The sequence below is a fragment of the Ornithorhynchus anatinus genome, chromosome 19 (assembly GCF_004115215.2).
Source record: "Ornithorhynchus anatinus isolate Pmale09 chromosome 19, mOrnAna1.pri.v4, whole genome shotgun sequence".
In the NCBI taxonomy this organism is placed as follows: domain Eukaryota; kingdom Metazoa; phylum Chordata; class Mammalia; order Monotremata; family Ornithorhynchidae; genus Ornithorhynchus; species Ornithorhynchus anatinus.
Genome location: NC_041746.1, coordinates 20,637,081 through 20,664,382, shown reverse-complemented (window position 1 = coordinate 20,664,382; position 27,302 = coordinate 20,637,081). Strand labels below are relative to the sequence as shown.

At 46.6% G+C, this 27,302-nt stretch overlaps 1 pseudogene; it reads right to left on the bottom strand.

Moving 5' to 3' along the window:
• Positions 1-24,973: 24,973 nt before the first annotated feature.
• On the bottom strand, positions 24,974-25,909 carry LOC114805745 (annotated as a pseudogene).
• Between the last annotated feature and the right edge of the window lie 1,393 nt (positions 25,910-27,302).

Sequence of the window (27,302 nt, the reverse complement as noted above, 5' to 3'; positions counted from 1 at the left end):
GGAAGTGGGGTCAAGAGCGGGTTTTTTTAGGATGGGGGAGACGTGGGCATGTTTGAAGGCAGAGGGGAAGGAGCCCTTGGAGATTGAGTGGTTAAAAATAGAAGTTAAGGAAGGGAGGAGGGCAGGGGCGATGGTTTTAAGAAGGTGAGAGGGAATGGGGTCCGAGGCGCAGGTGGAGGGGGTGGCACTTGCGAGGAGGGAGGAGATCTCCTCTGAGGATACTGCAGGGAAGGATGGGAAAGTAGGGGAGGGGGTTGTTGGGGGGAGGGGAGAGGCGGCGGGGTGACTTTGGGGAGCTCAGACCTGATCGTGTTGATTTTCGTGAGGAAATAGGTGGCCAGATCATTAGGGGTGAGAGATGGGGGCGGGGGAGGAACAGGGGGCCTAAGGAGAGAGTTAAGGGTCCGGAACAATCGGCGGGGGTGACGGGCATGGGTGTCGATGAGGGAGGAGAAGAAGCTTTGCCTGGCGGAGGAGAGGGCAGAGTTAAGGCAGGAAAGGATAAATTTGAAGTGTGTGAGGTCGGCTTGGTGCTTGGACTTTCGCCAGCAGCGCTCAGCAGCTCGAGCATAGGAGCGTAGGAGGCGGACGGAGGAGGTGATCCAGGGCTGTGGGGTTAGTGGCGCGAGAGCGGCGAGGGAAAGGGGGGCGAGAGAGTCGAGATGAGTAGAGAGGGTGGAGTTGAGAGCGGAGACCCGATCGTCGAGAGTGGGAAGAGAGGACAGGGCGGCAAGGTGAGGCGAGATGCTATTGGAAAGACGGATGGGATCGAGAGAGCGGAGGTCTCTGTGGGGCAGTAGCGAAGATTTGCAGGGGGAGGGAGTGTGAGAGATGAGGCAGGTGAGAAGGTTATGGTCCGAGAGAGGGATTTCAGAGTTGGTGAGTGAGGAGATAGTGCAGCGATGGAGATGACAAGATCGAGGGTGTGACCGAGTCGGTGAGTGGGCGCGGTATGGTGGAGGAGGAGGTCGGCAGAGTCGAGGAGGGATAGCAGGCGGGCGGCAGAGGAGTCGTCGGGTACATCCGTATGGATGTTGAAGTCTCCAAGGATCAGAGTGGGCAGAGAGAAGGAGAGAAGGAAGGTGAGAAAGGGGTCAAGGTGGTTGAAGAAGTCGGAGGTGGGACCGGGAGGCGGTTAGATGACGGCGACAAGTAACTGGAGTGGGTGGTAGAGGCGAATGATATGGGCTTCGAAGGAGGGGAAGGAGAGGGAGGGGGGAGAGGGATAGTGCGGAAGCGGCATCGGGGCGAGAGGAGGAAGCCGACGCCTCCTCCCTTACCGGTGAGTCTGGGGGAGTGGGAGAAGGAGAGGCCTCCGCTGGAGAGAGCGGCGGCGGGAGACCGTGTCTTCGGGAGAGAGCCACGTTTTCCGAAAGGGCGAGGAGGAGGAGAGAGCGGAGAGGGAAAAGGTCATGGATGAAAGGTAGCTTGCCTGTAACAGAGCGGGTGGTTCCAGAGCCACACTTGAAAGTAGCTGTGGGTGCAAGGGAGGAGGGGGAAGGCGGGGGGAGGGAGGGTTTGGATGGGAAGGAGGTGGCGGGGCCCTGGACGAGGAGAGGGGGATGAGGGGTGGCGGTGGGACAAGAGGACTGGGATGGGGCGTGGGTGGGGAAGAGAGAAGGGGGAGGGGGTGAAGAGGGGGTTAGGTGGGGGGAAGAGTAGGGGGAGGGGGAAGAGGGTAGCGCTGGTAAAGTGGGGTTCTAGGGCGGGAGAGAGGAGGGGGAGGAGACAGAGGAGAGAGCGGGAAAGAGCTGAGCGAGAGAGGGGAAGGGGAAGGGGAAGGGAGGATAGGAAGGGGCGGGAGGGGGGAGGGGGAGGAGGGACATGGCGAGGCCAGAGAGGTGGGTGGCAGCACTGACAACAATAAACAGTAATAAACGAAATCGGTAATATAGCAACATGATACAATATGATACAATACAGTGGTGCTAATATAGCAACATGATACAGTATGATACAATATAGTCGTGTTAATAAAAGGGGTGATGACCAGGGTCGGGGGTAGACTCGATTAAGGGGCGGCCTGATCAAATTCAAAATCTGACGACAATAAACAATAAAAAGCGAGATCGCAAATATAGCAACATGCTACAGTAAGGCACACTACAATAGTGTTAATAAGCAGGCGATGACCAGGTCGGGGGACGAGCCGACCCTACCCGATCAGACTCAAAGTCAAGCGGCCAGCGGCCGAGAGAGTCCTAGAGCTCATGACCAAATAACCCTGTGGCGGCGGGGGGCCCTGAGGTTGTCCGGGTGGGTGCGGCCGTAGGCGGCGGCTAAGGTAAGGTAACATGGTGAGAACAAGGACGTCGTCGCCCGGGGCGGGGGGGGAGGGATGAATCACCTCAAGAGGGAAGAGGGAGTGAGGCCTTCCCAAAATGGCCGCCTCAGGCAGAGTGGGGGCTTCCTAAATGGCCGCCTCGGGCGGAGTGGGGGAGCGGTTGGGGAGCACAATGTCCCCGGGCCCGAGCAGGGGACACAATGTCCCCCGAGGACACAATGTCCTTGGGGCCGAGAAGGGGAGCACAATGTCCCCAGGATCGAGAAGGGGAGCGCAATGTTCCCGGGCCCGAGCGGCGGGGGGCGGTGGACTGGAAGCTGGTGGCTGGGGGTCTGTGGGGCGAAGATCCGTAGTGTCGGAGTTCCCGAGCGGGGGTGCGGAGATCCAGGTTGTGAAAGGCTGAGGCGGGCGCGGGTCCGGACGGTCCGAGGCTCAGCTCCCCGGTGAGGCGGAGGAAGCGCAGATGAGTCAGCGAGCGGTAGGCGAAGGGGGGCTTGTCGGGAATCGGGGCAGGGGCCGGGTGGGCCGAGGCTGCGCCTCAGGGGAGCAGAGATCCCGAGCCCACGAGGTAATGGCTCCAAGGGTCCGGGCGATGACAAGGCTCAGCTTCCCGGGAGAGGGGGGGTGGTCTCGGCGTGGATGAGTCGGCGGTCGGCGGCCAAAAAGCCGCTAAAGTCGGCGGTCGGTGGCCAAAAGGCTGCTAAAGAGCTAGGCTGGAAACGGGGGGGCAGGCAGCCCAAGGAACCACCGCCTGGGAGGAGAGCTCCCGAGTCCATGTGGTGGTCGATTCGGCTGGGAAGAGGGGGCCCGGCGGTCTGAGACTTACCCCCAGGGGAGCAGAGATCCCGGGCCCACGTGGTAATGGCTCCAAGGCTCCGGGCGATGACAAGGCTCAGTTTCCCGGGGGAGGGGGCTGGTCTCGGCGTGGATGAGTCGGCGGTCGGCGGCCAAAAAGCCGCTAAAGTCGGCGGTCGGTGGCCAAAAGGCTGCTAAAGAGCTAGGCTGGAATCGGGGGGCAGGCAGCCCAAGGAACCACCGCCTGGGAGGAGAGCTCCCGAGTCCATGTGGTGGTCGATTCAGCCCCAGGGGAGCAGAGATCCCGGGCCCATGCGGTAATGGCTCCAAGGGTCCGGGCTATGACAAGGCTCAGTTTCCCGGGGGAGGGGGCTGGTCTCGGCGTGGATGAGTCGGCGGTCGGCGGCCAAAAAGCCGCTAAAGTCGGCGGTCGGTGGCCAAAAGGCTGCTAAAGAGCTAGGCTGGAAACGGGGGGCAGGCAGCCCAAGGAACCACCGCTTGGGAGGAGAGCTCCCGAGTCCATGTGGTGGTCGATTCAGCCCCAGGGAGGCAGAGGATCCCGGCCAGTTAACAGAGAAGCAGAAGAAGAAAAAAGTGAACTAGTAGCATAAATGTGTCAATGACATAGAAGAATAAATGACTGAATATGCAGATAAATATATATATATATGCATAAGTGCAGAGGAGAAGAATAAAGTCTATTAAGTACTAAGTGTGTGTGTTGTGTTGATCTGGGTAGGATGCTGAGGTGGGCTTCCTGGAGAATGTATTTTTTAGAAGTTTTGAAAAAATGGGAAGAGCTGTGGTCCAATGAAAATGGGGAGGAGACCCAGGCTGGGGGAATAAAAGGATTGAGGAGTTGGAGGATGGAGACTTGAGAGTGAGATATTGTTAGATGGTGAGCTTGGTATGAGAAAACTGTAAAATGGGGAGTAGTGGAGCAGAGAGAGCTAAATCATTAAGATGGGAAGAATTAGTCGAGAGCCTTGAAGCCAATTGTGAGGAGATTTGGATTTGACTTCATGTGAAGTGAAGCACTCTGTTGGAGTTTTCATCTATGGATTTAAGAATATAAATAAAATTGCTCTTATTGGGTCAGAACTGGGTCTAGCAAGCCCAGTATTCCATCTCCAAAAATGGCAACAGAATATCCCTAATAATTCTATCTACATCCTTGCCTGCCCCGCTCCCCCAGTATTACAATATGAACTTCATGTCCATGAATTCATCCAAATTTGCCTCTGAAATAGAGCATCCTATGGGGCTTGGCTATACATCCTGAACTAAAATCTGGAATTTATTCCCTGGAATCTCAATCTATTTTCCATTCCTGATGGGTCTAACTAGGACTACTGTCTGTAAAGGGCTTTGGAGAAAGAGGGTTTTTAGTAGGTGGCCTGTAGGTGGGTAATTTGATTATTTGAGTGGAGTGAGATGAGGAACTGCAGAAGCCAGTGGGGGAAAGGTCAGGGTGGAAATTGGCAGGAAATGGACATGAAGCCACTTTGCGAGGATTCTTAGAGCTGAGTGAGTTTGGAGTCGGAACTGAAAATCAAAATCATTTTGAAACTACACAATATGCAGATATGTGGACATGCACACTGATACACAAGTGCCCATTTTAAAGTCAATTTCCATTAATCTCACCAATACCTTTTGAAAAGTGGATATCTGAACTCAGAGACAACTTGGAAATCTGAAAATAGCCAGGGTCTGAGTCAATCAGTCACTCAATAGTATTTTTTAAATACTGTTTGCAGAGCAGTGTAGTAAATGCTTGGGAAAATACAATACAAAAAAGTTGGTAGATGTGATCCTTGTTCACAAGGAGTTTATCCTCTACAGGGGCAGACTGTGAAAGGAGTCCGGTCTTGGGAGTCAGAGGTCATGGGTTCGAATCCCAGCTCTGCCACTTGTCAGTTGAGTGACTGTGGGCAAGTCACTTAACTTCTCTGTGCCTCAGTTACCCTCATCTGTAAAAATGGTGATTAACTGTGAGCTCATGTGGGACAACCTGATTACCCTGTATCTCCCCCAGTGCTTAGAACAGTGCTCTGCACATAGTAAGCGCTTTAAAGCATTCCAACACCACCACCTCTCCTACCTCACCTCGCTTCTCTCCTTCTACAACCTCAGACTGCAAACTTCGCTCCTCTCATGCTAAACTTCTCCACTGTGCCTGCATCTGGCCTGTTTGTCCCCGAACCCTGGTTCACGTCCTTACCTTTGGCCTGGAATGTCCTCCTCCTCAAAACTGCCAATTACGCTGCTCGCCTTCAAAGCCTGGATGAAGGTACATCTCCTCCAAGAGGCCTTCCAGACTAAGCCCCAGTTTTTTCTCAACTCCCACTCCATTCTGCATCACCCTAACTTGCTCCCTTTTCTCTTCCCTCCCCCTTGCCCCACAGCAACTTATAATATATATATATATATATTATATATATATATATGTATCTGTAATCTTATTCATTATATACTGATGTCTATTAGTACTGATGCCTGTCTCCCTTCCCCCCACCCCATCCATCCCGCCAAGACTGTGAGCTCATTTTGGGTCCAGCGAATTGTCACTATTATATTGTACTTTCCCAAGTGCTTAGTACAGTGCTCTGCACACGGTAAGCACTTAAAAAATACAATTCATGAATGAATGGATAGTAAAATAATTAGGGATGGGGAAGTAGTAGAGTTGAGTCACAGAACAACGTTCTAATCTCAACTGTACCATTCTCCTGCTGGAGGGTAAGTCACTTACCTTCGCTGGACCCTCAGTTTCTTCAACTGAAAGATTGAGGATTATATATGCTTTTTCATACAATTTAGATTGTGAGCTATGAGGGTCACGGACTATGTCTGATAAATTATCATCTCTCTACTAAAATTCATGACCACATAGTAAGCACCTAATAAATACGCATTTTTAAAAGCAGCTGGAGAGCCTGATTTTTCCAGGACTGAAAGATGCATCTTTTTGGCCCTGAATGAAACACAAATAGAATGCATCAATCTGTGGTACAAAATTGTAAAGTATTACCCATTCTAATATGCCTACACTTTTACATGATACAGCTGTGCAGACCTGACATTTGATGTTCTGACTCATGGCATTACTCAGATATAGAGGAAATTTTTTGCTTTATGTCATATTACCAGAATTCAGTCAAAACATCTTCAATCCAAAAAATCTTCATTCTCCTGGTCTCAGTTGAGTACTGGGAATTCGAGCTCCCTCAGCCCTCATCGAAAACCCAAATTTCAACTCTAAAGTGGAGGAAGAGAATGAGGATGGTATCACATACATAGTGCACTCTGGCATTTTTCTTGTCTGTTCAGTAGCTTCATTCAAGATAAGGAACCAAAGATCCTGAGATGTTCCACACATTTTCTTGTTCTCCCTTTTAGACTGTGAGCCCATGCAGGGCAGAGATTGTCCTATCTATTTACCCTACATGAGTGCTTAGTACTATAGCTTGGCACATAGTGAGCACTTAACAAATACCACCATTATTATTATTATTATTATTGCACTCTATTTGAGATACTAAGTCAAACATCATCTATCCCACCTCAGGCCTCATTTCCAAATTTCTAAACAACTTTGATCCCTTTCTTACATTCTATCTCTCTTCTCCATCCCTATTCTTATTTTGGGGGACATTCAATGTCCACACGGGTATGCACGATGACCTTCCTGCTGAGCACTTCTTCTCACTCCTCAGCTCCATCAACCCCTTGCTTCATCCCGCCTCATTCAATCGCCAACTTGGATGCACTCTCAATATTGTCATCTCTAGATACCGGACAACTTTCTTAATCTCACCAACTCTGAAGTCCTACTGTATGCCCATAACCTCCTCACCTGTGTTCTCTCCCATATAAACACCTTCCAGAAAAACAAATCCTCTTCCCGCACTAAGAATTCCAATCCCTCTTCACCCCCTCTGGGTTTCCAAAGTTCATCTTGCTCCATTTGATCTTCATTCTCATACTTACCTTTTCTTGTATGCAAATAGCCATACCCTCAATTCTGCTCTCTCCATTGAACTCAACTCCCTCACTCTCCTGTCCCTCAATCAATACCACAAACCAGCAGTGCCTGGATCACCTCCACAGTAATTTTTCCTCTACTCTTGTGCTAAAGCAGTGGAGCACTGCTGGAGGAAATCCAGACACCAAGCCATCCTCATCATAACTAATTCATCTCACCTGCTATAATTTTGCCCTGTCAACCAAGCAACAATACTTCTCCACCCTTATTTATGCCTATGCCACTGTAAGCTCACCTGTTTTCAGACTTTTAACTCCCTCTTCAAATCCTTGTTCCCCTTGCCCCCCATCCCTTGCCCCAGTGACCTTGCCACCGTATTTCATTGATAAAATTGAAGCCATTGAGGTGTCTCTGTAAAATTTTCTTTGCACCTCTCCAGTTCCAGCCTCCCCTGCGCCCTTCTGCAACTCTCCCATTCTTCCCAAGCAGTACAGTAATCAATCTCCTGTCTCCTCTTAAAACCTACTGACTCCACCTGTGCCTCTGAACTCATCCCATCATACCCTATTAAAACATTTAACTCCTTTCTTCCCTCCCTGACCATAGTCTTCAACTACTCACTCTCCAAAGCCTCTACTTCATCTCCTCCAATTCTCACCTCCATTTCCTGCAATCTGGATTCCACCCCTCCACCACTCCATGGAAACTGTCCTCTCTAAGGTCACGAATGACATGCCACTTGCCACTTGCTGTTGCTGAGGATGATATGATTTTATTGTACTTAACTGTAATTTAGTTGTATGGAACTCTCCCACATGTTTAATACAGTGCTCTGCACACAGTAAGCGCTCAATAAATACGATTGAATGAATGAATGAATTCAGGAAAAGATGTTAGTTTGGATCTTGGTATCTGCTTGCAGTAGCGACTGTAAAATGAGGATTAAGACTGGGACCACCTTGTGGGACAGGGACAGTATCCAACTTGACTACCTTGTATCTACCCCAGCTCTTAGAACAGTAGACATTACACTGATCTCTGGGGGCTTCAGTATTCATGTGGTTGTCTTTGATGATCCTTACACTGTCCATCTCCTCTCACTCTTTTACTCCACCCCACCTCATACAGTCACAGACTTGGGTACACGGACTTGATTTTATAATCTTGAGTCACTGTACAATCTCTACCATCACCAATTCTGAAATTCTTCTATCTGACCATTACCACCTCACCTTCTTTCTCTCCAATAATAATAATACTTGTGGAATTTGTTAAGTACTTACTATATGCCAGGTACTGTACAAAGCACTGGGGTGAATACCAGCAAATAGGGTTGGATAAGGTCCCTGTCCCACGTGGGGCTCACAGTCTCAATCCCCATTTTTACAGATGAGGTAACTGAGGCAACAGAGAAGTGAAATGACTTGCTCAAGACCACACAGTAGGGCAAGTGGCAGAGTCGGGATTAGAACCCATAACCCTACTTGAACCCCAGGCCCGGAGTCTATCCACTACACCATACTACTTCTACCCATGCCCTCCCCATGCTGCTTCTACCCATGCCCTCCCCCTCCACAAATCTGTCCTTTTCCCCCACAGAGACCTCCATTCTTTTGGCCCCCTCCAGGATTCTACAGCCATCCTACCTAGTTTGGTCTCCCATAACTAAACTACCTTCTCCTGATACACAAAGCAACACACTCAACATCACCTTCTCCACTGAACTGAACTCTCATACTCCCCTGTCCCTCTGCCAGTCTCGTACCACTAACCACCAGCCCTAGATCACCTCCACAGTACGCTTCCTCCACTCCTGTGCCCGAGCTGCAGAGCACTGTTGGAGGAAATCCAGACATCTCTCTGATGTAGTCTACCTTAAATTCATTCTTATCTGCTTCAATTCAGTCCTCTCCACTGTCCAAAAGTAATATTCCTTCCTAATTCAATCCCATAGCCCCTGCCCCCTGCCAGTTGTTCCAGACATCTAACTCCCTTCACAAAACCTCCTTTCCTTTAGCCCTCACCATCTCTTTCTCCTAATGACCTGGCTTTATACTTCATCAAAAAAATTGAAATCATCAGGCATGATCTCCGTAAAATCTCCAATCCCCCCCATCCTCTTATGCTCTCCCTATATTCTCTGCAGTAACTCCAGATGAAATCTCCCGCCTCCTCTCGAAATCTGCCTCTTTCACCTGTCTTTCTGGCCTCATACTTCATACCTCTTTAAAACACTCACCCGCTCCCTTCTCTCCTTGATTTCAACTGTTCACTTTCCAGCGGCTTCTTCCCCACTGCTTTCAAACATACTTATGTCTCCCCATCCTAAAAAAGCCTCCTTGAACCCACAGCTCCCTCCAAGTATCACCTTATCTATGTCTTACCATTTCTCTCCTGAGAGAGTTTTTATACCTGGTGTCTCCACTTTCCTATCCTCCAATTCTCTCCAAGATCCTCCTCTGTTCTGGTTTCATCCCCCTTCACTCCACAGAAACAGCCCTCTCTAAGGCAACCAATGACCTTCTTCTCACCAAATCTGATGGCCTCTACTCCATCCTAATTCCTCTTAGACCTCTCAGCCACCCTTTGACAATGTAGACCACCTCTTTCTCCTTTGAAATTTTATCCAACCTTGGATTCACCAACACTGTGCTCTTTTGGTTATCCTATCTCTCTGACTGCTCCTTCTCAGTTTCTTTTGCTGGCTCCTCCTCTGCCTCCCACCCTCTGACAGCAGGAGTCCCTCAAGGCCCAATTCTAAGTACCCTTCTTTTTCTCTCTACACCAATTCCTTTGGATAACTCTTTCACTCCCATGACTTCAATTACCATCTCTATCCATCCGGTTTCCAAATCTAGATCTCTAACCCTGACCTCTCTCCTTCCCTGCCATCTCTCATTTCTTCCTGCCTTCTAGACATAGCTACTTGGTTAGTCTGCCAACACCTCAAATTCAACATATCCCAAACTGAACTCCTTACTTTCCCATGCAAACCTTGTCCTCCACATGTCTGTCTCATCACTGTAGGCAACATCTCTATCCTCCCTGTCTCACAAGCCCATAACCTTGGCATAGTCCTCGACTCATCTGTTTCATTCCACCCACATATTCAATCTGACACCAAATCCTATCTGTTTTACCTTCACAACATTGCTAAAATCTGCCCTTTCCTCTCCATCCAAACTGCTACCATGATGATCCAAACACTTGTCCTTTCCTGCCTTGACTACTGCATCTGCCTTCTCACTGACCTTCAGACCTCCTGTCTCTCCCCACTCCAATACATTCGTCGTTACTCTGCTGCATGGATCATTTATCAACAAAACGTTCAGTCCATGTCACCCTACCCTTAAGAACATCCATTAGCTGCCAATCCACCTCCCCATCAAACAGAAACCCTTAGCATAGTTTTTTAAAGCACTCAATCAGCTTACTCCACTCTACCTCACCTCGCTAATCTCCTACAATAGCTCAACCTGCACACTTCACTTCTCTAGTACCAGTTTACTCACTTTTACTCACTCTTGCTTCCAACCCCTTTCCCATGTTCTCCCCCAGCCTGAAACTCCCTCCCCCACAAAATACTCCAGACCACCACTTTCTCCACCTTAAAAGCATTGTAAAGGTCACATTACTTCTAGGAGAGCTTCCCTGATTAAGCCATCTTTCCTCAGACTCTCTCTCCCTTCTGTGTCATCTATGCACTTGGATCTGTCACCTTTGGACATAATAGTAATAGTAATGATGATTTTTGTTAAGCATTTACTACGTTCCAGGCACTGTGCCAAGCTCTGGGGTGGATGCAAGCAAATCGAGTTGGACATAGTCCCTGTGCTGTTCACAGCCTAAACCCTCATTTTACAGATGAGAGAACTGAGGCACAGAGAAGTGAAGTGACTTGCCCAAGATCACACAGCAGAAAAGTGGCAGAGCCTGGATTGGAACCCATGACCTTCTGATTTCCAGTCCTGTGCTCTATTCACTATGCCATGCTGCTTCCCATTTGATATTTGATATTTACCCTACCCCCAATCCCACAACACTTACGTTCATATCTTTAAATTATATTTTATAAATTACTCATTCCTGTTAATTTCCATCTATCCCTCTAGACTATATATTCGTTATGAGCAGGGAATGTGACTATTAATTCTACTGTATTGAACTCTCCCAAGCTCTTAGTACAGTGCTTTTTCTGCAGAGAGTTACTATTATTACTATTATCATTTTTATTATGTTGTCGAGTCATTTCCGATTCATAGTGACTCCATGGATATACTTTCTCCAGAATGTCCTCTCCTCTACCATAATCTGCAACCTTTCTAATGGTTCTTCCATTATTGTTGTTATGGTCTCTATCCTCTAGCTGCTGGTCTGCCTCTTCCACATTTTCCCTAGACTTTTCCTAGCATTAGTGTCTGCAGAGTAAGCACTCGATAAATACAATTTATTGATTGATTCCCTGAAACTGTCCTCTTCTGGTTCTCCTCTTGTCTCTCTGGCCTCTCCTATTTAGTTACTTTTGCTGGCTCCTCTTCTGTCACACACCCCCTAACTGTGGGGGTCCCTTGAGGCTCAGTTCTATGTCCTCTTCTCTCTCTAAACTCCCTCTCTTGGAGAATTCATTTGCTTCCATGAGTGAAACTACCATCTCTCTCCTCTTCAGTTTCCTGCACCCCTACTACTCTCACCTCCTCCCTCCTAAACCCAGTATACTGTCCAAGGGCAAGGAGGATCATTTGGAGCCTAGCATACCATCCTCCTCCAAGAGCTGGCTACAGGAAGCTCGTGGAAAAGTGCTCACTCCCGGGACTTTCCAGGTCCACAGACCCAGAGCTTCTCCAGCCCACACCACAGTCCCAGGGCTCCTCCAGTCCACAGCACAGGCAGACACCAAGATCAGAGATCTCAATGATGCTTAGTAGTCTTTTTGTAGATATTCATAATCAGGTAACAAACATAATTCTGGTTCAGACCATCTTTCTCTAGATAATAATTATGGTATTTAAGCGCTTACAATGTGTTAGACACTGTACTCTAGGTCTAAGAATTTCAAGAACTAATTATATCCCACATAATAATAATAATATATCCCTTCCTCCCTCTCTCCTAGGATCCTCTGTACTTTCTAATTTTGTGTCCTGGAACTCATATACTTCGGGTCCTTTCTCCCTATCAGGGGCAGGAGTCTTGCTCCATGGAAGTCCTATCTCTGGACCCCAAAACTTCAGGGTATCCAATGACCACCAAACATCATCTCCATTCCCCTCCTGTGCCCTGATTCCTTCCAGGGCCACACCTTGATGTCTTCTCTGTGTCCTGCTCTCCCAGGTACATGGCTCCAACCACTCACTTCAAAATGGCCAAATGTCTCATTTACTAACAACCTGACCCTCCTACTTCCTTCCCAATTCTTCCCTCTGATTGGTTACAAGTTAAGACCATACAAGGAATTAATTAAACTTCCTTAAGGAGGGGCATTTAGGAAGGAATCTCCTGGCTTCCTTTTCCCCATCCTCAACGTGAGATTAGCTGGAGTGACTGTCATCCCTACCTATCCTTTTTCTTAAGTGGAGGACAGCTTGTCACTAGAGACGTACTGTCTGCAGTGTCAACCTCAAGGAGGACAAGCGGAGGTGCCATTCCTAAACAAACAAACCTTAACCAAACAGATATCCCCAATTAGGACCTATTTCCAACATTTCCCAAAACAGAACATAATGCTAAAAATGAATACATTAATTCATTTATATTTATTAATTCATTCAATTATATTTATTGAGAGCTTAATGTATGCAGAGCACTATACTAAGCACTTGGAAAGTACAATATAGCAATAGAGACAATCCTTGCCCACAATGGGCTCACAGTTTCCAAGACACTCGATCACCCCCGAATCTCTGCAGTGCAATGTCCACTATCTCTTATCTTAGTCACTTAACTTCTCTGTACCTCAGTGACCTCATCTGTAAATGGGGATTGAGACTGTGAGCCCACTTGTGGGACTGGGACTGTGTCCAACCCAATTTGCTTGTACCCACCCCAGTACTTACCACAGTGCCTGGCACATAGTAAGCACTTAACAATTATCTTCATCTACCCGTAGTTACTATCCAAGTGACATGGTCCCCTCCGTGTTCTGGATTCATCAGATCTGCCATCCCTGGGTCAGGCTTTTTCTTGTACAATCTGGTCCATCTCTGGTCTGGCACAGTGTCTGCTGTGGTCATTGGTGCCCCAATCTCTAGTTCATGAAGAATCCCTGGATTCCTAAACTCTTGAAAATGTTCACATCAGCGATCATGCCTAGACCACTTCTCACCCCAGTAGGATGATTGTGAAGAGTGAATCTCTTCTTTAGGCACCCACTCACCCCAGAGTTCAGTGAGGCTCCATTTCAAAAGCAGCGTGGCCTAGTGAAACAAGCTCAGGCCTGGGAACCAGAAGTCTTAGGTTCTAATCCCAGCTTGTTCACTTGTCTTCTGTGTGACCTTGGGAAAATCACTTAATTTCTTGGTGCCTCAGTTTCCTCACCTGCAAAATAGGGATTAAAAACTTGTTTTCCCTCTTAAACTGTGAGCCCCATGTGGGACAGGGATTGTGTCTGACCTGCTTAACTTGTATCTACCCAATGCTTAGAACCGTGCTTAACAAATACCATAATTATTATTATTTTTATTTCCCTTACACACTAATAAGTATGCATTCCTCCTCATCAGACTCTTATCTGACCAGGCAAAGGGAAAGGTGTTGATCTGAAGTTGGGAAAACTCCAGGCATGGGACTTTAGGTGATGGAGTGGTTCCACAAATCTCAATTCATAATAATAATAATGTTAGTATTTGTTAAGTGCTTACTATTTGCCGAGCACTGTTCTAAGTGCTGGGGTAGACACAGGGGAATGAGGTTGTCCCACGTGGGGCTCACAGTCTTAATCCCCATTTTACAGATGAGGTAACTGAGGCACCGAGAAGTTAAGTGACTTGCCCAAAGTCACACAGCTGATAAGTGGCTGAGCCGGGATTCGAACCCATGACCTCTGACTCCAAAGCCCGTGCTCTTTACACTGAGCCACACTGCTTCTCTATCTGCACTGTGTATATGCTGTACTAGTTTATGAGTGTTTTGGATGCCCAAGTGTCAAACAGTAGTTTTATCTCTTCTTATTTTATCTTTCTCAGACACTGACTGACATTGTTTCTGCTAAGCTTCAGATGTTGCCAACTCTGCCTGGGTGCACCAAATATTAAGCAAGTGTAACCAACAGGTTCAGCTGCCAAACCTACTTTTTGGGTGCATAAGCTAGTCTTCAAATATCAGGGAATGTTTATGAAGACCACTTTTTGGTCAAAACTCCTTTTCTGAGTGTGAAGCCACATCTACAGTCAGCATGTACAGATATGTTGACAAGATACATCAGTGAGTTTCTTTTCAGTCTTTTGTCCCTTTTTAGCCATAGCATAGTCATCTTCTTCCACAGGCACTGACATCCACATCTAGCTTAGTCAAACATCCTCTCTGAAATTTATGACAACTCAATTGACAATGGGGAATGGCTCAAACATGTCATCCTCGGCTCTGACCTGGCCAGCCATGCTATTGTGAAGCAGCCTCAGAATCTTGGTGAACTTTCAGGCAAGCCAAATTTATTGTCTCCAGAGTTCAGATACACAGATCATAACAAAAGCCTTGGTAAGGTCTGTGAAAGTTGTCTAGAGGTCCTGGTGTTGTCCATTTCTCCTTGCCTTTATGTAACATGTAAAAAAGATCACAACCACTGTAGCAATATATGATCTAAAGCCACATGTTGTCTCCAGGAGCATCTAGTCAACAATATTCTTTGTAGCTCATCCAGGAGGACTCTGGCTAGTATCTTGCTGGCACTTCAATAATAGTCATGATGTGATCTTTTTCCATTTCTCTTGAAAATTAAGATGAAGATAATGGTGTCTTTGAGATCCTGTGGTATTTTATGAATTGTCCATATGAGGAAAAATTTATGCAAGTGTTGTCTCCTTCATGTTTGAAGATCTCAACGGATAAGCCACTAGGTCCAAGTGCTTTTCCATTTCTCATAGCTCTGACTACTGCGGTGACTTCTCTGGCAGTGGGTACAAGTTCCAAGCCTTCATATATTGAGAGGCTTTATATGTTTGGCAGCACCTTGTCAGTTCATCACTTAAGAATTTAATTCTCTCCTAAGGCTCCCTGTTCCTCCCCCTCCCCCATCCCTCACCCCCAACGATTTGGCCACCTACTTCATCACGAAAATTAACACAATCAGGTCTGAGCTCCCCAAAGTCATCCCTCCTTCTGCCTCCCCCCACAACCCTCTGCCCTACTTTCCCATCTTTCCCTGCAGTATCCTCAGAGGAGATCTCCTCCCTCCTCGCAAGTGCCACCCCCTCCACCTGCGCCTCGGACCCCATTCCCACTCACCTTATAAAAACCATCGCCCCTTCCCTCCTCCCCTCCTTAACTTCTATCTTTAACCGCTCACTCTCCAATGGCTTCTTCCCCTCTGCCTTCAAACACGCGCATGTCTCCCCCATCCTAAAAAAACCCTCTCTCGACCCCACTTCCCCTTCCAGTTATCGCCCTATCTCCTTACTACCCTTCCTTTCCAAGCTCCTAGAACGAATCATCTACACTCGCTGCCTAGAATTCCTTAACTCCAATTCTCTCCTGGACCCCCTCCAATCTGGCTTCTGTCCCCTCCACTCTACCGAGGCTGCTCTCTCAAAGGTCACCTGTGACCTCCTTCTTGCCAAATCCAATGACTCCTACTCTATCCTAATTCTCCTTGACCTCTCAGCTGCCTTTGACACTGTAGACCATCCCCTTCTCCTCCACACCTTATCTCACCTTGGCTTCACGGACTCCGCCCTCTCCTGGTTCTCCTCTTATCTTTCTGGCCTTTCATTCTCGGTCTCCTTGCAGGCTCCTCCTCCCCCTCTCATCCTCTAACTATAGGAGTTCCTCAAGGCTCAGTTCTTGGCCCTCTTCCGTGCTCCATCTACACTCACTCCCTTAGTGAACTCATTTGCTCCTACGGCTTCAACTATCATCTCTATGCAGAAGACACACAAATCTACATCTCTGCCCCGTCCTCTCCCCCTCCCTTCAGGCTCATATCTCCTCCTGCCTCCAGAATGTCTCAACCTACATGTCTGCCGCCAACTAAAACTCAACATGTCCAAAACTGAGCTCCTTATCTTCCCTCCCAAGCCCTGTCCTCTTCCTGACTTCCCTATCACTGTGGATAACCATCCTTCCTGTCTCTCAAGCCCGCAACCTTGGTGTCATCCTTGACTCAGCTCTCTCATTCACCCCACACATCCAATCCATCACCAATGCCTGCTGGTCTCACCTTTACAGTATCGCCAAGATCGGCCCTTTCCTCTCCATCCAAAAGGCTATCTTACTGGTTCAGGCTCTCATAATATCCCGGCTGGATTATTGTGTCAGCCTTCTCTTTGATCTCCCTTCCTCCTGTCTCTTCCCGCTACAGTCTATTCTTCATTCCGCTGCCCGGATCATCTTCCTGCAGAAACGCTCTGGGCATGTCACTCCCCTCCTTAAAAACCTCCAGTGGTTGCCTATAAACCTCCACACGAAACAAAAACTTCTCACTCTAGGCTTCAAGGCTCTCCATCACCTTGTCCCCTCCTACCTCTCCTCCCTTCTCTCTTTCTACTGCCCACCCCGCACTCTCCGCTCCTCTGCCACCCACCTCCTCACTGTCGCCCATTCTCACCAATCCCGTTGTCGACCTCTGGCCCACGTCCTCCCGCTGTCCTGGAATGCCCTCCCTCCTCACCTCCATCAAACTAACTCTCTTCCCCTCTTCAAAACCCTACTGAGAGCTCACCTCCTCCAAGAGGCCTTCCCAGACTGAGCTTCCCCTTTTCCCTCTGCTCCCTCTGCTGCCTTGTTGTCCCCCACTTCACTTCCCCTCAGCTAAGCCCCCTTTCCCCCCTTTCCCTCTGCTCCTCCCCCTCTCCCTTCACCTCCCCTCAGCACTGTGTTAATTTGCTCATTTGTATATATTTTTATCACCCTATTTATTTTGTTAATGAGATGTACATCCCCTTGTTTTTTTTAATTGCTATTGTTTCTGTCTGTCTGTCTCTCCCGATTAGACTGTAAGTCCGTCAATGGGCAGGGATTGTCTCTATCTGTTGCTGAATTGTACATTCCAAGCGCTTAGTATAGTGCTCTGCACATAGTAAGTGCTCAATAAAAACTACTGAATGAATGAATTCCCTTCTTGCATATGATGAAAACTGGAGTTATCTTCACTCTTCAGGGATGGCATGATGACATGTACAGGCTCGTATAACATCTCTAGGAAGTGCAGAAGTTTTTGATAGACCTGGTTCTCTTCTACTCTGGCATCCCACCACCTATCATGTTTGTTTCTTAATTTGTCACCCACTGTGGCTACACATCCATGGGTTTACCCAAATTTCTCCTAAAACCATTGATATTATTCCTCTGTTCCAACTTCCTGTGCTCTGAAAGGTTTGTCCCTGACAAGAATTCACTCCAGTAGAGTGAGGTGGATGATAATGATGTTATGATATCTATCTAGTGTCTTCTAAAATTCAAGTATTTTTGACATATTCATCAGAACTACACATAGAAAAGGAATTGAAGAATTGATTCAGTTAACCAGTTAAGTCAATTAATAAAGAAATGTACAGATGATAGGATCCTATTTTAGTCCCTCCATAACAGACTTTTGCCTCAAATTATCAAAGTATTTACTCTATCCATAAAGCAAAAAGAGTAATCAGAAATCCTGTCTTGTGGACCTGGTATTTCGAATCAATTAGAGTCGAACAGTAAAAAAAAAACCCCAAACCCAGGGAAATTAAGGGAGAAATGGCAGGAAGTTAAAGAAATCTAGCAATAGCAATGAGGCCTAGTAGAAAGAGCACAGGAATGTGAATCAGCAAAATGGCCTCAGTTTCTTTAATTGTAAAATGAGAAGCTCTATGTTTTCCCTACTATAAACCCATTGTGGGAGTTAGAAGCTGCATCATCTCTTAATATTTTGTATCTAAACCAGCATGGGGATTTGGCACATGTGTGGCCTAATGGGCTTAGGAGTCATGGACTTGGGAGTCCGAAGGACCTGGGTTCTAATCCTAGCCCTGCCACTTGTCTGCTGTGTGACCTTGGGCAAGTCATTTAAATTCTCCGTGCCTCACTTATCTCATCTGCAAAATGGGGATTAAGACTGTGAGCCCCATTTGGGACAGGGACTGTGTCCAACCCATTTGCTTGTATCCACCCCAGCATTTAGTATGGTACCTGGAACATAGTAAGCACTTAACAAACACCATAATTATTATGAGGAGTGGGTGCAAATAGACAATGTTTTTTGAGAAGCAACATGGTATAGTGGATAGAGCATGGGCCTGGGAATCAGAAAATCAAGGGTTCTAATCCTGGCTCTGTCGCATGTCTGTTATGAGACCTTGGGCAAGTCATTTCACTTCTCTGTGACTCAGTTACCTCATTTGTAAAATGGGGATTGAGACTGTGAGCCCAACTTTGGGACAAGGGACTGTGTCCACCCCAGTTTGCTTGTATCCACCCCAGTGCTTAGAATGCTGTAAGTGCACATAGTGCATATAGTAAGCATATAACAAGTACCATAATTATTATTAAATAAATAATAGCTATGATGATGATGATCATTGTTATTTGTAAAGCAAATAGTTGTGTAGTGGATATCCTCCTCAAACTGCTTATGCAGCTCACTTTGAAATCAAGCTAGTTACAAATGGATGGAGAGTTACAAGTCTATAGTTACAGTAAGACACCATGATGATGGCCATGCTGCCCAATAAAGCCAAAAGATAGATAATAAGGCTTAGTGGATACAGATTGGGACTGGAGATCAGAAGGGGATCAGAAGCTCCACCTCATATCTGCTATGTGATCTTGGGCAGGTCACTTAACTTCTCTGGACCTCAGTTACCTCATCTATAAAATAGGAATTAAAAGTATGAGCCCCATGTAAGACAGAGACTATGTCCAACCCAATTTGCTTGTATCTACTCCTGTACTTAAAACAGTGCTTGGCACATAGTAAGTGCTTAACAAGTACCATAATTATTATGATTGAAACTTTCTCTGGCCCTGGTGGTCCAGAGAAACCAAGCAGGAGAGAATCACCCTCAGTGTTTTGGTTGATTTCTCTTATCCCTATTCTGCTCAGGACATTTAGGGCAGAAAATCCATCCAAAATTGAGTACTCAACTCAATGCTTTTGTAGGCAACTTACAAAACTCCAGAAAGCCTCCAGTGTCCAGATCAGCATCTTTCAGATGTGTCACTGACTCTTCAACTCTGTGGTGTGTACTGAGTGATGGAGGGAGAAATTTGCAGGCCAGGATTGTTAGGGGGCAGAGACAGAGCGTAGATTTTGAGATCAAACTCTGAAAAATTCATTCTCTCAGGATTGACTGGTCTGATGATTGGAGATTGCTATGAAGGGACTTCAAGTCTCTTTCCTGGTATTTGATTAACTGGGGATTAAGCCAACTCAGACAATCCTAAACTCTCTCAGTAGTATTTTTATCCCATCTTGCACTTGTATGAGCCTCAGACAAGATTGCCCCTAAAGTGTCTCAGTCCCATCAGGCTCTAACCTATTCTTGAATACCTTCCAAAAAGAAGATTCTGGAAATTCAGTTAGAGAAGAGCAGAGAATGGAGGGAGCTAGATTGTGTCTAGAGAGCCAATGGTGTACATGTGACTGAATCACAGTCTTCAAATCTCCAAAGAGAATGTATCATTTATTCATTCAATCATATTTATTGAGCACCTACTGTGTGCCCAACGTTGTGCTTGGGAGAATATAATCAACAATAAACACATTCCCTTCCCACATGGAGCTTACAGTCGAGGTTGGGGGAAGACAGACACTAATATAAATAAATAAAATTACAGATATGTACATAAGTGCTGTAAGTGTGTGTGTGTGTGTGTAGGGGGGGAAGACCCAAGGGAACAAATCAGGTTGATGCAGAAGGAAGTGGGAGAAGAAGAAAGGGAGGCTTAATTATGGAAGGCCTCTTAGAGGAGATGTGCCTTCATTAAGGCTTTAAAGAGGGGGAGAGTAATTGTCTGTCAGATTTGAGGAAGAAGGGCAATCCAGGCCAGAGGCAGGTTATGGGAGAGGAGTCAGTAACCAGATAGTCAAGATCAAAGCACAGTGAGAAGGTTAGGATGAGAGGAATGAAGTGTGCAGGCAGGGTTGTAGAAGGAGAGGAGCTAGGTGAGGTATGAGGGGGCTAGGTCATTGAATGTTTTAAAGCCAGTGGTGAGGATTTTTTTTTAATGCAGAGGTGGAAGGGCAACCGCTAGAGTTTTCTGAGGAGTGGGGAAACATGTCCTGAATGTTTTTGTAGAAAAATGATCCAGGAAGCAAAGTGAACTGAACTGGAGTGGACTGGAGTGGGGAGAGACAGGAGGCTGGGTGGTCAGCAAGGAGGCTGATGTAATAATCCAGGTGAGATAGGATGAGTATTAACATGGCAGCAGTTTGGACGGAGAGGAAAGAGTGGATTTTAGTTATGTTGTGAAGGTGGGACAGACAGGATTTAGTGATCATTCTTGTAGTTGGACCCCTAGTACTTAAATCAGGGCTATTCACCCTGTGTACCAGAGGTGCCAACTTTATAGGATGATAGGAGCAATCCTTCCAATATCTTGCAATATTTAGCCCAATTGCCAGACTCACATATCCCAAGACCATATCTAACAAGACCAAGAGTTTCAATCAAGTAACTCTCTGGCATGTTAACTCTGTGAAGCCTGTGCCCCCTCCCCCACCTTCCATAAAACACCTTCCCTGTTTCTGCCTGTCTTCAAAGTGAAGAGTTGGTACTTATGCAGTGGAATCAGTAGAGACTTATTGATTGAAGGAACTCATACAAATCTCATTCCAGCCATCCTGACTGCCACATCCCTACTGCATTTTTATCCTCAGAGGAGAGTGAGTGGAATGGGGGCTAGAAGTCCTCCATTAATTAAGGTAAATGTGCACCTGTGCATACATGCATACACACACATTTATCTGTTACATTCTGCCAAGAGTTTAGTGCAGTGCTTGGAACTCGGTAGGTTCTCTGCTGTCTGTGAGAAAAACAACCCTAGCCTCACATAAAATTTCTCATCAGTCCTAGCTTTGCTCTACCACTGTAGTTCATAGCAGCAGCAGCAAAAGTGAGAGCGTTTGATGGTTCCATCTCATCAGACTGAGGTCTGCTTTCCAAGAGAGAAGTTGTCCTGTCCCAACATCAATAGGGCTTCCCATCAGGCCTTTCAGGAATAAGAAGCAAAAACATCATGAGTTCTTCTCAACCTTCAGAATGTGGGGAAGGTCTGAGAGTGAAGCTGTGGCAGTGACTACTGTTATTTTTGGACTTGGAATCATGATGAGCCTAAAACTGCTCCTCAAATATACTGAATGCTATGGGTCTTTTTGTATTTTTTTTAATTGATCATTTTCCTTGTCTGTAAATCTTGAGCATAAATATCTTTAAAAATTATAATTAGAACAGTGCTTGGCACATATTAAGTACTTAACAAATGCCATCATTACTATTATAGTGCTGGTATTTGTCAAGTCCCCTCTCAGGGTCACCCTGGAGACATTCCTGTACTCTACCAGTCTTAACTATGTGAGGGAGAGTCAAGCAATGGCATATCAATTCCTTTCCTAGCTTGACCACTGGCTAGTGAATGGAAGGCAATCTGCTACAAGTCAAAACTCACCTATCCTGAGCAGCAGTGGCATGGGAGAGAGTCATTCATCCATTCTTTCCATTGTATTTATTGAGTGCTTACTGTGTGCAGAGCACTGCACTAAGCGCTTGGAATGTAGAATTTTGGCAACAGATAGAGACAATCCCTGACCAACAACAGGCTCACAGTCTAACAGCAAAACAAAACAATAGACTGAGGGCAGAGACTCAAGTTTACTGTGCGGAAGGAAGTAATGGTAAGCCACTTCGATACTTTTACCAAGAAAACTCTATGGATACACTACCAGAATAATTGCACATGGAGGTGGAGCACTCTGGGAGAGATGTGTCCTTAGTGTCGCTATGAGTCGGAGAAGACTCGATGGCATAAGACAAGACAAGAATTTGTCAAGGGCCTACTATGTGCCAAGCATTCTCCTAGATGAAATAAAGTCCCTGTCCCAAACAGGGTTCCCAATATAAGTAGGAGGGAGAATGAGTATTGAATCCCCAGGTTACAGTTGAGGAAACTAAGGTACTGAAAAATTAAGTGACTTGCCCAATTTCACACAGTAGGCAAGTGGAGAAGCCATGATTACAACCAGATCCTCTGGCTCGCAGGCCTGTGCTTTTTCCAATATGCCAATCTTCTCCTCTGTTCTCCCTGATTCTTAAACTGTGCCCTGTGTAGACAGAGAGTGTGTCCAATATGATTATCTTGTATCAACTCCAGGGCTTAATACAGTGCTTAGCATTTGGTCTGCACCACATACTCTGCTCTGATCTTGGACTCTGAGATATGGCCTTGGAAGACCTGGGCAGACAATCTCAGCTAAAATTTGGTCCTTATTAGAAAGAAAAATGGAGTCAGGGAATTTGCAGAGAGAATTAGGTCAAAAACACCTGGACTCTCAGCATAGTTCAATACAGGAATAGGCTGCTAAATGATGTCATGACTCTCCATCCCTGGGGCTATATAGTTGTTTATTTTGTTTATTTATGCATCAATTAATGTATTAGTTGTGGTATTTATTAAGTGCATTATTAAGTGCTTTGCAGGTGCCAAAGCATGATAGCACTGGGGTGGAAACCAATCTATCAATCATATTTACTGAACACTTACTGTGTGAAGAACACTGAACTAAGCATTTGGGAGAGTCTAATGCAACAGATTTGATAGACTTGTTCCTTGCTCACAAGGAATTTACAGTCTAGAAGGGAAGACAGAACTGGAGAGAGAGAAACAGACATTAAAAGAAAGCATGGATATGTACATAAGTGCTGTGAGGCTAAGGTTTGGGGGAAAGGAGAGGGAGGAGAGGAAATGAGGGCTTAGTTGGGGAAGGCCTCTTGGAGGAGGTGTGATTTTAATAAGGTTTTGGAGGTGAGACAAGTGATAGAGGCAGGATGTGGGTGACGGGTTGAAAATGAGATAGACAAGATGGAGGTACTGTGAGTAGGTTGCCATTAGAGGTTCAAAGAGAGCAACTAGGTTGTAGAAGAAAATCAGTGAGACAAGATAGTGGGGACAAGGTAATCAAGTGCTTTAAAGCCATTGGTAATAAGTTTCTGTTTGATGTGTTGGTACTTGGTCAGCCACTGGAGCTTCTTGAGAAGTGGGGAAATATGGATTGAATAGTTTTGTAGAAAAATGATCTTGGCAGCAGAGTGAAGATGGACTGGAGTGGGGAGAGACAGAATACAGGGAAGTCAGGAAGAGGCTGAGGCAGTAATCAAGGTGGGATGGGATAAGTTCTTGGATAAACGTGGTAGCTGTTTGGTTAGAGAGGAAAGGATGGATTCTAGTAATGTTGTGAAGGTAGATCCAACAGTAACTGGTGACAGATTAAATATGTGGGTAAATGAGAGATATTAGTTGAGGATAATACCAAGGTTATGGGAGTATGAGATAGGGAGAAAGGTGGTACTGTCTACAGTGATGGGAAAGTTAGGGAGAGCACAGGGTTTGAGTGGGAAAATGAGGGGTTATGTTTTGACATGTTAAGTTTGAGGTATCAGCAGATCATTCAAGTAGAGATGTCCTGAAGGCAGGAGGAAATACGTGACTGCAGAGAAGGAGAAAGATCAGGGTTGCAGATGTAGATTTGGGAATCATCTGCACAGAGATGTTAGTTGAAGCCATAGGAATGAATAAGTTTTCCAAGGGAGTAGATTTAAATGGAGAATAGGAATCCAGAATTGAGCCTTGAGGGGCTCCCACAGTTAGGGTGTGGGAGGCAGAAGAGGAGCCTACTAAAGAGATTGAGAATGAGCATCAGAGAAAGAGGAGGAGAACCAAGAGAGGACGGTGTCAGCCAATCCTAGGTTAGATAATGTTTCCAGGAGAAGTGGGTGGTCCACAGTGTAGAAGTCAGCTGAGTGGTCTAGGAGGATTAGGATGGAGTAGAAGTCATTGGTTCTGGCAAGAAGGAGTTCACAGGTGAACTTTAATAGGGTAGTTTCCATGGAGTGAAGGAGGCAGAAGCCAGATCAGAGGGAGTCAAGAAGAGAATTGGAAGAGAGGACGTGGAGGTCGGGGGTGTAGACAACCTGCTCAAGAAGCTTGGAAATGGGGCAATAACTGGAGGATGATTCAAGATAATCATATGAAAATACACTCCCTGTCCCACATGAAGCTTACAATCTCAGATGTAGATTCGGAACCCCCTGAGGGATAGGGATTGTGTCTAACTACCACCTATGTAGTCTCTCCTGGGGCTTAACACAGCATTGTGCAAATTGTAACTGTTAAGTAAATATATTACTTCTAGGGAGAGCTGGCATATCATCCCCATTTTACATATGAGAAAACTAAGGCCTAGAGAGGTTCAAAGACTCATCCAAAGTCTCTCAACAAGCTAGTGGCTAACCTGGGACTAGTACCCAGTTCTCGTGACTCCCAAACCGGTGCTTGTTCCACTCGGTCATGGAGTTTCCTTTGAGTAAAGGGCCACTGTATGGTCTCTGTGGTTAGGCACTGAACCAAAATGGAAGCAAAAATCTGGCCTAGCTGATTTTTGAGTTCCTTTCCTGTTCTAGAATTCTAATAATACCCTGATCTTGGAAATGAATCTATCATGCCCACCCTTCAAGGTTAGTCACATCCCTCCACTAAGAGGCCACCTCTCTTGGTTCAGTGTTTTAAGTCTTTTGGAAGCCTCTCCCTATCCTTGCCAGTCTCCTAATAGCCTTCTTGACCTCAGTGTTCTGCAGGGAGTAGATGAGCGGGTTGAGTGTAGGGGTGACCACAGTGTACAAGAGGGTGAGGAATTTGCACTTCTGCTGAGCATAGTGGTTCTTGGGATGGAGGTAGATGGCTGAGACAGTGCCGTAAAAGAGGGAGACAACATCCACAGGTTCTCCAGGCCTTGCGACATCCTCCAGGCCTGATTTGATATTCAGCACAGCCACAGCAATGTGGCCATAGGAAATCAGGATCAATATCAAGGTCACCACCAGGAAGAGGACACTGGCTACAGACATCTGGACCTCGTTGAGGGTGGTGTCCCCACATGCAAGGTGGATCAGAGCAGGCACCTCGCACACGAAGTCATCCACTAGTCAGGTGTGGCAGAAAGACAGGCGGAGGGTGGACGAAGACTGGATCAAGGCCTGAATTAGCCCAGCCCCCCAAGCTATAGCAGCCAGCAAGAAGCAGAGCCGTGGATGCATAATAGTCAAGTAGTTCAGGGGTCGGCAGATGGCCACATAACGGTCAAAGGCCATGACCACTAGCAGGACACACTTGGTGGCTCCAAGCCACAGAAAAATATATAACTGGACAACACAACCAAGGTGACTGATGACCCTGTCTGAACGAATCAGGTTGACCAGCATTTGGGGGACACAACTAGTGATGAAGCCGAGCTCCAGGAAGGAGAGGTTGCTAAGAAAGAAGTTTATGGGGGTGTGGAGGCAAGGGTCAAAGCAGGATTCCAGGATGATGGTCGAGTTCCCCACTAGGGTCAAGAAGTAGAAGATGGAGATGAGCCCAAAGAGTAGTGCTTCCACCTCTGGCTGATTAGAGAAGCCTGCCAGGATGAAATCTCCCATACAGCTATGGTTGACCTCTCCCATCTCTTCCTGGCAGGGACCTCTTTCACTGAAAATGCTGCAGAAGAAAATGAAAGCTAGTTACCAATAGTGCCTGAGCACAGAGGCAGGGTAAAAGGGTCCTGTGGGCAGGTAATATGTCACTTCATTATTCTGTACCTCCCAAGAGCCTAGAACAATGTGCTGCACCAACTGGAGGCTCAATAAATTCCACTCCTACTACTATCCTTACCCCTCCTCCTTCTCACTATATCAGTGATATTGTACAGTGTGTACAGAGCACTGTAGTAAGCAATGGGAAGAGCACAATTCAACAAAGTTGGTAGACACATTTGCTGCCCACAGTAGGCTTACAGTTCAATCCTACTACTAACCTGTGGACTGCCTAGAAGGTGAAGATGTAATTGCAATATTACTATTCCTCTTTCATCCTCTGCAACTTCCTCATAATCATTCATTCAATAGTATTTACTGAGCGCTTACTATGTGCAGAGCACTGTACTAAACGCTTAGAATGAACAAGTCGGCAACAGATAGAGACAGTCCCTGCCGTTTGACAGGCTTACAGTCTAATCGGGGGAGATGGACAGACAAGAACAATGGCAATGAATAGAGTCGAGGGGAAGAACATCACGTAAAAACAATGGCAACTAAATAGAATCGAGGCAATGTACATTTCATTAACAAAATAAATAGGGTAATGAAAATATATACAGTTGAGCAGACGAGTACAGTGCTGAGGGGATGGGAAGGGAGAGGGGGAGGAGCAGAGGGAAATGGGGGGAAAAGAGGGTTAAGCTGCGGAGAGGTGAAGGGGGGGTGGCAGAGGGAGTAGAGGGAGAAGAGGAGCTCAGTCTGGGAAGGCCTCTTGGAGGAGGTGAGTTTTAAGTAGGGTTTTGAAGAGAGGAAGAGAATCAGTTTGGCAGAGGTGAGGAGGGAGGGCGTTCCAGGACCGCGGGAGGACGTGGCCCGGGGTTCGACGGTGGGATAGGCGAGACTGAGGGACGGTGAGGAGGTGGGCGGCAGAGGAGCGGAGCGTGCGGGGTGGGCGGTAGAAAGAGAGAAGGGAGGAGAGGTAGGAAGGGACAAGGTGATGTAGAGCCTTGAAGCCTAGAGTGAGGAGTTTTTGTTTGGAGCGGAGATTGATAGGCAACCACTGGAGTTGTTTAAGAAGGGGAATGACATGCCCAGATCGTTTCTGCAGGAAGATGAGCTGGGCAGCGGAGAGAAGAATAGACTGGAGTGGGGCGAGAGAGGAGGAGGGGAGATCAGAGAGCAGGCTGACACAGTAGTCTAGCCGGGAAATAACGAGAGCCCGTAGCAGTAAGGTAGCCGTTTGGGTGGAGAAGAAAGGGCGGATCAGATGGTCTTCAGTATATGGGCTTGGCTCCTATAGGGAAGTAAAGAAAAAAAAGAA